Raw genomic sequence first — 11741 nt, forward strand, 5'->3', positions numbered from 1 at the left:
GACACGTGTGGGCCCCAGGCACAGTGCTCCTGTGCAGGACGGGCCACTCGGGGCCTCACCAGGGCCCCACCCACCACGCACGGGGACGAGGGCGGGACGAGGGCGGGGGCAGGGAGGGCCCGTCGACTCGGGGCACTGGCCCCTAAGGCAGGAGCCGGGGGTGCCCGGGTAGCCGGGCAGGTGACGGCCGGGAACCAGACACCGGCCCGGGGGTACAAACCCACGGCACAGCGGAGCCCGCGGGGACGGCCCGTAAAAACCACGGACCCGGCCCGGCGGGCAGAGTGTCACGGAGTGGCCCCGGGGCCCTGCCCAGAACCCCTGGAAATAACCGTGTAAGAGGCCTCAGCAGGGGGGCCGGGCGCGGCAGTGGTGAGGGCGTGGACAGGCGGTGGGTGCAGGGACCCCGCGTGCGAGACCTGCCACGGGCGGCGCGGTAGACCCGGGCTGCAGTGAAAGCGTTACTGAAACGAGGACGCGGCCTAAATTCTCAGCCCAACCCAACTCCCAGGGACGCCCAGAGGACGAGAACACGCTGTCCCCGCCGTGTCTCGCACTGTGGACCCTCCGCCTTTCGAGCCATCTCCTCGAGGGGCGGCGGCTCGGGGGTGAGGCCAAGAGCGGCCATCATCCCACCAAGGGCCCCCGACAGCTACGAGCGGGGCACGGGAGGGGTGAGGCAGAGACCCCTCAGCCTGTGAGGCAGAGACCCCTGCTCAGGACGGCAACCCCTCAGGATCTGTCAGGACAGTGTCCCCTCAGGATGGCGCCCCGCCCTCAGGTCAGGCACCCCCTTAAGGACAGTGGCCCCTCAGGAAAGCATGTCAGGACGTGCATCTCCTCAGGACGGTGGCCCCTCAGGAAGGCATCCCCTCAGGGTGTCATCCCCTCAGGATGGCGCCCCTCCCTCAGGTCAGGCACCCCCTCAGGACAGTGGCCCCTCAGGAAAGCATGTCAGGACGTGCATCTCCTCAGGACGGTGGCCTCTCAGGAAGGCATCCCCTCAGGGTGTCATCCTCTCAGGATGGCGCCCCGCCCTCAGGTCAGGCACCCCTCAGGTGAGGCGCCTACCCCGTCGGGGCAGCGGCCCCTCATGGGTGCAGACAGGCCCTGGGAACCACGCCCCGAATCCGCACGCGACCAGAAGCGCCTCCTGGCAGTCTCAGTGGGGAGAAAGGGAGCCTGTCCCACAGGCGGGGACTGGCCCACACCCACGCTGAGCTGCTCCAAACGCCTCGGCCCAAGAGCAGACGCCACCACAGGGGCGAGAAGCGGCTTCTCCCTCAGGCACACGGCCGGCCGCGAGGGGCTCTCGGCCGTCCCTGACACCCGTCGGGCCTCTCTCTGCTCAACCCAAACGGCCTGTCTGGGAAGGGCCGTGCGGGAGCCTGCTGGGGTGCGAGGGACGGGAGGAAGGTTCCGCCTCTCCTGGAGCTTCACACACGCAGCTGCCTCTGAGGAAGGACACGGGTGGGGGCAGGGAGGTGGCCGTGAGCACGGCCCGACCCGCGGCCCGAGAGCCGCTCCTGGGAAGAGGCCCGTCCCTGGCCGGGCCAGGCTCTGGCAGGTCTGCAAGAGCATCAAGGCAGCCGGGCCCGAAAGCCAGAGCACCTCAGCCTGGGAGCGAGGCTTTCCCTGGGGTGAGCCGGGCAGAACGCGGCATCGTCACGGAGGCTTACAGCTTCACGCCCGCAGTGCCGGGGCTGATCAGGCGGCACCCGCACCCCTGAGTGACGCACAGGAGTAGCCGCGGCCCAGCCCTGAGCACCAACATTAGAGCACGGTGCCCTCAGCACCCACACGGCCGAGGGCAGGTCCCTGGCCACGCCTGGCCTTCCCAGCCGGCTCTCCCAAAGGGTCATTCTGTCCCGGGCCGCGGGGCAGCTCGGCGGGGCGCTGCGAGGAGGGGGCAGTGCCCACCTCCCACCCCAGGGAAGGCGTCCGGGACTTCCAGAATGTTCCATGTAAGAACAGCACAGGGGACAGGAGAGACACCAGGGAGGCCACTTGCATGTGGTGGGTTTAATCCCCAGCACCCCGCGTGGTCCCGGGAGCCCCACGAGTGACCCCTGAGCAGAGCCAGCCGGTGGGAGAAGGTATGTGACATGCTCCTGGACGGCACGCCACCACCATGCTGGGGTCAGCAGCGTCCGCCCATACCCTGCAGGGTGTGTACACGCACTCTGCCCACAGGCTCTAGTGCCCGCTCCTGCCCATGTGCTCCAGTGCACACTCGTGCACACGCCCCAGTGTCCACACGCTCTCCTGCACACTCGTGCATACAGCCCGCTCCTGTCCACGTGCTCTAGCTGTCCACACGTGTTCCTGCACACTAGTGCACACAACCCCCTGCCCATGTCTCAGCGCCCAGAAAGCTCAGAGTGGAAGCCCTGGGTTCCGTGTCCCAGCAGGGGGCAGCGCTGTGCCGGGTCCAGGACCGCTCCCCACTCTGTGCCTTCGGGGCGCTGTACTGTGCAGCCTCGCTCCCGTGAGTGGGGCATAAACCAGCCGGGCGTTTCCTCACCTGCACACGGCACAGCTCAATCCTGTCACATAACCCAGCCCAAGTCCTGGTGGGGGACCGGGCAGACACAGGAAGGGCCACGCCACCAGCCCCACCTGCCTTCTCACACTCCCCAAGGGCCACCCAGAAGGGCCCCCCAGCGGACAAACTGCAGCGGCGGCTTCATTCTCCGGAGGAAAACGGAGAAAGTCAGGCAGAGGCTGGAGAGGCCGAGTGGCCGGGGCAGCAGCGAGGCCATGCCGCCCGCCTTCCTCTCCCCTCCCCTGCACCGGGGATGAGCCGCAGCAGGTCCACCCGGGGCCTCCCGTCCTGTCCACGGAGGACACGCAAGCACAGCGGGTGCTGCCCGTGCCGAGACCGGCTGGAGGGGTGTGGAGGGACACGGCTGCCGGGGCAGGTGCCGGGACACCACTGATGGGCACGGGACCCCGGTGCCACCCTGCAGAAACTTCCTCCTTAAGCCTCCACCGCAGGCACTGCCAACTGTGGCACACCGGAAACCACGGATCATTCACCGGAACCCGGGTCACGTGAAGGATCGTGCACGGGGACCCGGGTCACGTGAAGGATCGTGCACGGGGACCCGGGTCACGTGACCCGGGGCCCATCAGAGTCGAGCACTAGAACCCTGGCATGCGAACAGTCACTCTCCAGAGCTGAAATCCTCAGCAGCCCCTAATCCCCCGGCAAACTGAGAAATAAGCTGCTAATCTCCGGGCGCGCGGTGACTGTGCCGCACCCCAGTGCCAGGGCCTCTGGCTGGGGCTGCACCCAAGGCCCCACTGGAGCACTCCTGGATGCCAGAACTTTCCACGGGAACCACCCAGGATCCTCTTCCCACGGGGCTCACTGCTGCGCTGTCTTCCCGAGCTAGAGGGTAATCAGAGCGACCCTGTCCCTTTTCCCCCATGGGGGCGGCTCCCTGCCTGGGGTCTCGGGGGCCACGCGGCGCGTGAGCCCGGCCCGGGCCCTCTCCTGCCCTCGCCCCGACTTCAGAAAAGCTGCTTAGGAAATCGCAAAACCACTTTGCGATGCCAGGCACTGACCACAACGACACTAACGTCAGGGGCCGAGGGGACATCCCAGGGCTACGGCTGGGTTCAATCCCCAGCACCCGCCAGGCGCGACCTCGGAGCACAGAGCCAGGGATAGGCCCTGAGCACCGCCAGGTTTGGCCCGAAACCAGAATGATGACAAGGGCAGCATACCCAAACCGAACACACGAAACGCCAGAGGCTTCCGCACGCCTCCGTACCACACGCATCACGACACGACGGTCACCAGCGGCCGGCAGCTCCGTGTGAGGGTCTGACTGTGGCGGCCGCTCTCCCCCGCCAGGAGCGGTGAGAGCAGAGCCTGGACCCGCTTGCCTAGAGAAGCCACAGCCAGCAGCTGCCTCGGGGCTGGGGAGAAGGGACCACTGAGTCAGCGACGGCTGCAGGGATGCTCGGGACGGGACGTGTGTGCTGAGAGCAGACAAAGGACCAGACGCGACGGCCTCTCGGTGTCTGTGCTGCAGCCATGAGGCCCCAGAGTGGGGAGAGAGTGTGGGGGTGACTGTCTGCCACGGAGGCAGGGGGAGGGTGGGACGGGGGACACGGGTGGTGGGGAACGTGCACGGTGGAGGGATGGGGGTTCCATCGCTGTGTGAGTGAAGCTCAAACAGGAAAGCTGTCACAGAATCTCACGGTGATTCAACAAAAATAATTTAAAAAAAGAAAAATTAGGTGCTGAGAAGGGCGGGGAGGCAGGCGGGGCCCGGGGTCAGGGGCGGGACCCGGGATGGTGACCATGGCGCTGGACCGGGCAGGCACACGCCCCCCCCCGTTCCCCCCCCACACACACGCAGGAAGTGAAGCGCAAAGCCCACACGGATAGGCAGTGCCCCGTGTACTCAGAGCACAGCCCACCCTGCTCCCCGCCCCGCAGCGGCCTGTGCTGTGGAGGTCGGGGGCCAGTGGCCCACAGGTGGCCTCCCGCCGGCCACACCTCAGCGCCTCCGGAGATGCCGAGGACAAACTCTCCCCCACTGAAACCGTCTCCGGGACCTGGGGTGCAGGGAGCACCGAGCCCGCAGCCAGGGGGCAACTCACGCACACAGACACACACCCCGCCCTGCACTCCCACGGCCGGCCCAGGTCCCAGACCTCCAGGAACATTCCGGAACACAGCGAAGACGCGGGGCGGCCCAGAGACAGCGCTGAGGAACGCAGGTTAAGCGGTGCCAGATGGCAGCGCAGACAGGGCGGCGGGGGGAACAAAGGCCCGTCCTAAACAAACAGCCCCTCCAGCTCCCGGCCCCGCGCCGACAAATCGGTCCTAATTCCCGGCCATTAGGAAAAACTCAGAGACTTGATCCGGGCTCTGTGCTCGGACACTCGGGCTGTGTGCAGGCCCCGGTGGGCGTGCGGGAGGGGCTCTGCCGTGTGTCTGGACCCCGGGGCTGTCCCGGGAGGGGCACTGCTGGGTCAAACGGAAGCTCGATTTCTGAGGAACGTCCGTGTTATTTCCCAAAAGGCCGGAGCGAGAGTCCCCTCCCCCGCCCGCCCGCCAGGGCTCCCCTCTCCGGTGTGTGCCCGTCTCTGGCGTAAGGTGAGATCTCACCGCTGTGCTCTGCATCTCCCTGACGGCGAGTGATGCAGAGCACTTTCTCACGCGCCTTTGGGGCACTGGCATTCCTTCTCTGACACACACTGCACAATGGACCGCTTCCCAGAAAGGAAGCCCTGGAACCCGCTTCTAACTGGGGGGCACGGAGGGGGCCGTGCCGGGGGCAATGAGCCAAAAGGAGAGAGACGGACAGCGAAGGGCTGCACTCACCTGCAGGGGATAAACACACCGAACGCCCACGGACAGGAGAACAAGGCCAGGAGGACTGGCCCACGGACGGACGCTTGTCCCAGGTGGAGGGGCGGGGGGAGGGCAGTTAGGATGGAGAAGGGCCCAGTAAGACGATGACAGTCAGAAACAATCACTCTGGACAAGGACTGAGTGCTGCGTGTGTGTACCTTCCTGCAAACCAAGTGTGTGTGTGTGTGTGTGTGCGCGCGTGCGCACGCACGCACATACAACCTCTCGGTACCTTCCTGCAAACCGTGTGTGTGTGTGTGTGTGTGTGCGCGCGCACATGCATACAACCTCTCGGTACCTTCCTGCAAACCAAGTGTGTGTGTGTGTGTGTGCGCGCGCGCGCACATACAACCTCTCGGTACCTTCCTGCAAACCAAAATGCCCAGAAAGGGGGTGGGGGGGAGAGAGAGAGAGCACGCGTGCCTGTCACAGCGACAGGCTGGGGGGAGGTGGGGGTAGGGGGGTTGGCAGGAGGGAAACTGAGGACAATGGTGGTGGAAGCTGTGCACTGGTGAAGGGACGGGCACTGGGACACTCTGTGACCGAAACCCAATCAGAACAGCTCTGCAACTGTGCATCTCACAGTGACTGAGTTAAAAAAAAATTGAGAAGAAAAAGAAAAAACTCAGGGACTCTGAAGACAAAAACTGGACGGGATCTCCGCCTGCCCCCAGGAAGCAAAGCCCACCCTGGAGCTGCCCCCCCCCCCACCCAGGAGCCCTGGGGAGCACGCTGGCCGGACGTGGAAGTGTCCGAGCCTCCCCCCGGCCACTCAGACTCAGCGCCAGTGATTAAATCACTGTTTGCTCTTGAAAGGCAGAAAGGGCAGGAGGAGCCGCCCAGCAACACCCGTCGGAGACAGGGACCCCTGCCCCTCGCCCGGCCCCCAGCCACAAGTTTACCTTCTAAAAATAGTGGCGCTCCCAATTCCTCCTGCTTTGTAATTTTCTGAACCGCTCGAAGATGAGACGCCAGATCTCTTCTGGAAAACTCCTTTCGAGAACCGCTGAGCCCCACAAAACAACACGCAGCTCCATGGCACGCACGCGGGCGGCCGGGAAACACGCTCCCCGCACAGACACGGGGCGGCCGGCGAGCCCCGGGGGGAAGCCTCAGCTGCCGGCATCACGTGCGGCCAGATGCGGGCAGGGCAGGCCGAGCACAGAGGCAACTGTCCGCGGGCACCGTCCGTCTGGGGACGGCCCGGCATTCCCCAGCCCGGGCGCCTCCCCCCAGCACAAGCCACGCATTCATTCATTGCTCCAGAGACGGGCTGCTCCGGCCATTCCAGTCACACCCCTAAAATAGTTCTCCTTGGGAGAAAACTAATTTCGAAATAAAGACGCTTTTTAAAGAACTGGATGAGACGCTCCGCGCTCGTAGTGGGGCTCTGCTTTACTCCCCGTGGGTCCGCTTCACTAATAAGCTCCTGGGGCCCGAGAACGCCCCCCGTGAACCCTTCCTCCGCCAGCCCTGGAAACTGTAAGCCACTCAGAGCCCCGGGCCCCCCATAAATCACTCCCGCGCCGATAGGAGGAGGTGGGGCGATCTCGGCACGCAGGGGTCAGAGGTCGCCCTCTATCACAGGGGACGCCTCCCTTCCCCACCCCAAAACCCACTTGTTTCTGGGCCCCGGCGGGGCCAGGCCAGGCTCGGACCGGGAAACAGGCCCGCTCTCGGGCCGAGACGGGCACGGTGGGGCGGTGGGCCCGGGCTCCATCTGGGGGGCGGGCCCAGAACCCTAACCCACGCCAGCACCCCACAGCAGGCACCCCCACCCACCCCGGGGGGCGTCCTGCCCCCCCAGCCTGGGGCTGAGCACCCTCACCACTCTGGGGCCCAGGCGGGGAGGCAGGCCTGCTGGTGGGAGCCCTGCTGCTCCCCACAGGCCCGGACCCCCGGGGAGGGGCGCCCACAGGCCCACCGGGACGAAAGCAAGGCCCTCTCTGCAAGAACTGACCAACGTGCCGGGACAGCTTCCACCGCAGCGCCAACACGCACAAACACCGACAGGAAGATGTGTCCCGGCCCTGCACACAGGTACGGCTGGCCGCCCCCACGGCCTGACGGGGCCCCTGGTTGGGGACACTCGGCCCACGGCGGCCTGTTCCCTGCGTGTTTTACAGCGGTGCTCACTCTGCACCCGGAGCGGGTTCTAGGACAAAGGCCAGTTTCGCTGGACGAGGCCCGACACCCGCCGCCAGGGCCCCGGTTCTGGAACTGGCGGGGAGTGCAGAGGCGAGCGACTACTGCAGAGAGCACCAACAATCTCCGCGGCCCGCCGTGCCCCACAGATGCTGTTCCGAGGATTCCTTCTGGTGAATCACGAGTGGCACAAACGCCCGTCCTGCGCGGTGAAAACAATACAGCTGCACCCCACGGCCGGCCCGCCCGCCCGCGTGCGTGGATTCCAGACCCCTATTTGGCGAGACTGACCATCTGTTGGCGCATTCCTGGAGGACGGCCCTCTCCTTTCACACGTGATGTCACTCCCTCCTGCCTCCGCGGGCAGGGACCCTTTCCCTGCGGCCCCTCCGGCCCCTCCGTGCCGGCCCGGGACACCCCCTGCCGCTGGGAAGCAGAGGGCTGCGGTCTGGAAACTCTCTAGTGCCCCCGACAAGTGGCATCAGCAGGGGCTGTTTCCAGCCCAGGGATGGGGTCACCATCCAGGAACAAAAGTGAGCGCCCCCTCCCCCACGCCTCCCGCCCGGGCACAGCACCCACCTCGGCATTAACTAGCTCGGCCCCGACCACCAGCAAGTTGGCAGCGGCGCGGCTCCTCCCCACGCGCGCGCGCGGCCGCCCGGTGGCCAGGCCCGGGTCCCGGGAAACGCAGGCCGCGCCCCCCGCCCGCCGGCCCCTCCCGGCGCTGGGGGAGGGGCCGGCCGCGATGTGCGCAAATATAAATACCTCGGCCGGGTGGACGCCGGGGCCGAGGGCGGGGCCACGCGATCAAACGGGCCCGTCGGTACGTGGCAGCAGCAAGTGTCCCCGCGGCCCCCGGCGGCCTCGCGCTCCCGCACCGCCCCGGGCGCGCGGCCGGGCGGGGGGCGCGGGGCCGCGGGCCGGGCCGGGCCGGGCCAAAGTTCCTCCGGTGACTTGCGCCGGGCCGGGCGGGGCGCGGCCGCGGGTCCCGGCAACGCCGGCCTTTGTTCGCGGCGGCCCCCGCGGCCCGGCCCGGCCCCGCGCCCCCCGGAGCGCCGCGCCCCCCGCGCCCCGGCCGGCCCCCGGGCCGCGCGCCCCGGGCCCCGCGCGCCCCATCAGGTGCGCGCACTTATGTAAGGGTCCTGGGGGACACGCCTTCCCGCCCCCGCCGCCCCGAGAAGTTTAAAATAGACGCCGCGGCCCGGCCCCGCCGCGCCCCGCGCCGACCCCCGGCCCCGCCGCGGCCCCCGCGCGCCCCCCGCGCCCCGCGCCCGCGCGGCCCCGCGCCCGGCCCGCACGGACCCCCGCCTTTGTTACGGTGCGAAGTTGGGCCGTGGGTCCCCGTCTCTTCCACTTCTTGGGTTTCAGGGCCAGCGTGTGACGTCCGCTCCACATGACGGGGGCGGGGGGCGGCCGCCCCGCCCCCGGCCCGCCCCCGGCCGCCCAGCAACAAGCGGCCGCGCCCCCGGGGCGGGCAGGTGAAGGCCCCGCCCCGCGCCCCGCCCCGCGCGCGCACTCATAGGCCCGGGCGGACGCGGCGCCGGCGGGCGGGGGGCGCGGGGCGCGGGCGCGCGCCGGACCCCACCTGGCCGGCCGCGCGGCTCCCCGCGGGGGGCGGGTCGCCCGCGACCTGGGCGCGATCTCCGCGCTGGCCTCCGGGGAGAGGCCGAGGGTCCACCTGGGCCCCCGGGGCGCGCAGCACTGCCGGCGGGCGGAGGCTGCAGGCCCGGCTGGCCGAGCCCCCCGGGAAGTCGCGCCCGGCCCCGCGGCCCCCGGCCGGGACGCACTCGCGGCGAGAAGCGGGGAGCCCCGGGGCGGGGGCGCCCGGCACGCGCCGCCCTCCACTTCCCCGGAGTTGGGGCACTTTCCGGGTCCCGCTACTCCCCGGGCGCGCGCGGGGCGCCCACCGCCCGGCCCCGAGCGCGGGAAGGGGGCGGCCGCCGGATGCCCCCGCCGCTCCCCTGCGCCTGCCTCCCCCTCGGCAGGTCCCGACTTGAACCCGAAGGCCGGCGCCGGCTCCTGCGCCTCCGGGGCGGAAGCGCACGCGGGGGCGGCGGGGTCCCCCTCGGGCACGCCCCGCGGCCGCCCCCCGGCTGCACACACCCTGCGGGCCGCGTGGGCACGGCGGCTGCACGCATCTGTGCGGAACGCGAGGCTGCGGGGGGTGCGGGGCCTTCCCGGCGCCCGCAGACACATGCGCTCGTGCGCGCGCGCGCACACTCCAAATTACCTCCGGGATGGAGAGGCTGAGCGGATTGGCCGGCGGAGCCGTCAGTCACGGCCGGGGGCTGGGCGGCCTCGCCGGGCGGCTTCCTTCTCCCTCGGCCCCCTCCCCCGCCCCCACCCGGGTCCCATTTAATGGTAAAACAACAGCCGAGCCCAGAAAGTTGGCCACCGGCGCGGGCCCGGCCGCGGCGCTTCCTCCGGGGATGCGCCGGGACCCCGCGGCCGGGAGGGGCCGGCGAGGGCGCGCAGGGCTGGGCGCGGGGCGAGAGTGGTCCTCCCCGCGCCCGCAGGGGCCCGGGCCGGGCGGGGGTCCCGCGGGTGGGCCCCGCGCGGCGCCGGCGCCGGTGGGCGCGCGCCCCTCGCGGGGGCTCCAGGGCGAGGGCGCTGACCTACTTGGGCCGGCGATGAGCGACCCGGCTGGCAGAGGCTAATCCCGTAATCTGGCTCCCCCGCGAGCCCCCGCCGGCGCCGCGCTCGAACCGCGAAAATAACACCTTTCCCCACAGCCCTGACGTCACGCCGCCCTCCCGCGGCGCACGCCCCTCTCGGGCGCCGCGGCCCGGGGGCGCGGGGTCGTCCTCGCCGGGTGCCCGCGGGTGGGCGCGGCCCCGGCTCCCACCCGCCTTTATTTGCATCTCCAACTCCACAGGTGACACCGGCCGCCGTTCCGGGGAACGTGACCCGGCGGGGGCGCGGCGATCGGCCCTGTGCGCGCCGGGGCTCCACGCGGCCCGAGAGCACCCGCGTCCACGGGGGGCGCGCGGGGGCCCTGCCCCGGGGTGCCCCCGCCCGCGCCGGGCTGCGGGGGCCTCCACGCCCGACTCCGCGGGCAGCCGCAAACTTGGCCACGCAAAGTTTCCCTAAAACTTGACGCGGCGGCTCCATCCGAGCGGCGAGGCCGCCACGGCCGCGCCGGGGAGTTCGCCCTGCAAAGGGCAGGAGCTCCCCGCGCCCGTCACGCGCGCACACGCGCCCGGGCCCCCGCAGGACCGCGGCGCCCCCGCCCCGCCCCCACCTCCCCGCCGGGCGCCCGCACTCCTGGAGGGGAAGGAAGGCCACGGAGCGTCCGGCTGCCGGGCACGCCGCCAGGGCCCGGGGGGCGCGCGCGAGCCCCCGCCCCGCGCACGCCCGTGCCCGCACTGCGCCCGGCCCCTCGCCCACCTTCGCCAGCCCGAGCGCCTCTCTCCAAAGTCGGGCAATTTGCTCTTTGTCTCCGCGCGGAGGGCGAGCGCATCCCGGCCGCCTCCCCCACGGGCCCGCGTACAAAGCCCGCACCCCGCCCTCACTGCGGTAAGGCCCCCGCCCGCCGCCCCAGTCGCCGCCGCCTCCCGGCCCGGCCCTACCTTGGCGGGGAGACGCGCGCGGCGGGCGGGGGACGCGCAGCCCCGCGCCGCCAAGGTGAAGGCGCCGCCGCACCGGCCCGACCGCGCCAGCTGCGCCCGGGCGCGGGGGACGCGCGAGGGCGCGCGGGGCCCGCCACGCGCCCGGCCCCCGCCCCGCGCCGCCCGCGCGCGCCCCGGACGCGCCCGCCCCGCGGGGGTCTCGCGCGCCGGGCCGGGCTCGGGGGGCGGCGCGGCGCGGCGCGGGCGGGGCGCGGGAGGCCGGGCGCGGGCCCGCGGCTTCCCCCGGCCCGGGAATGGTCTGCCCTGGAGGAAACGCACCCGCTCCACTATTGTCTCGGCGGCGCAAAGTTCGGGCCCGCCGCGGGGACTCGCGCGCGGGGGTCGGGCCCCGCCGCGCTGAGGGGCCGTGCGGGCGGCGCGGGGTGGCCGCGGCCCGGGCGCGGGGAGCGGCCCCGCGCGCGCGCGCGGCCCGGCCACGCACGCAGCCATACGTGCGACGCGTGGGCGCGCGGCCGCCCGCGGGCACCTGAGCGCCCGGCCCCGCGCGGGCCGTGGCCGCCGCGCCCCCACGCCGGGGGCCCGCGCGCGCTCGCGGAGGGGCGCCCGCGTGCCGGGGCCCGGGACCCCCGGGAAGTTGGCGCGGGTCGCTGCGT

The 11741-nt window shown here is 71.1% G+C and overlaps 1 protein-coding gene across 8 annotated transcripts in view; it reads right to left on the reverse strand.

Moving 5' to 3' along the window:
* The window catches only part of ZNF516 (zinc finger protein 516), a 48143-nt gene extending 36614 nt beyond the window's left edge, over positions 1 to 11529 (reverse strand). The window contains exon 1 of one of the 8 annotated variants that reach the window (XM_055126863.1): positions 11407 to 11529. The gene's annotated coding sequence lies outside the window, so the exon portion shown is untranslated. Of the gene's footprint in view, positions 1 to 6276; positions 6300 to 8284; positions 8389 to 8821; positions 8932 to 9622; positions 9700 to 9749; positions 9887 to 10906; positions 11028 to 11088; positions 11213 to 11406 lie in introns of those variants that run through there. The other 7 variants (XM_055126861.1, XM_055126862.1, XM_055126865.1 and 4 more) reach the window with 7 other exon arrangements.
* Positions 11530 to 11741: the final 212 nt, after the last annotated feature.

Source organism: Sorex araneus, chromosome 2 (genome assembly GCF_027595985.1).
Source record: "Sorex araneus isolate mSorAra2 chromosome 2, mSorAra2.pri, whole genome shotgun sequence".
Classification (NCBI taxonomy): Eukaryota; Metazoa; Chordata; class Mammalia; order Eulipotyphla; family Soricidae; genus Sorex; species Sorex araneus.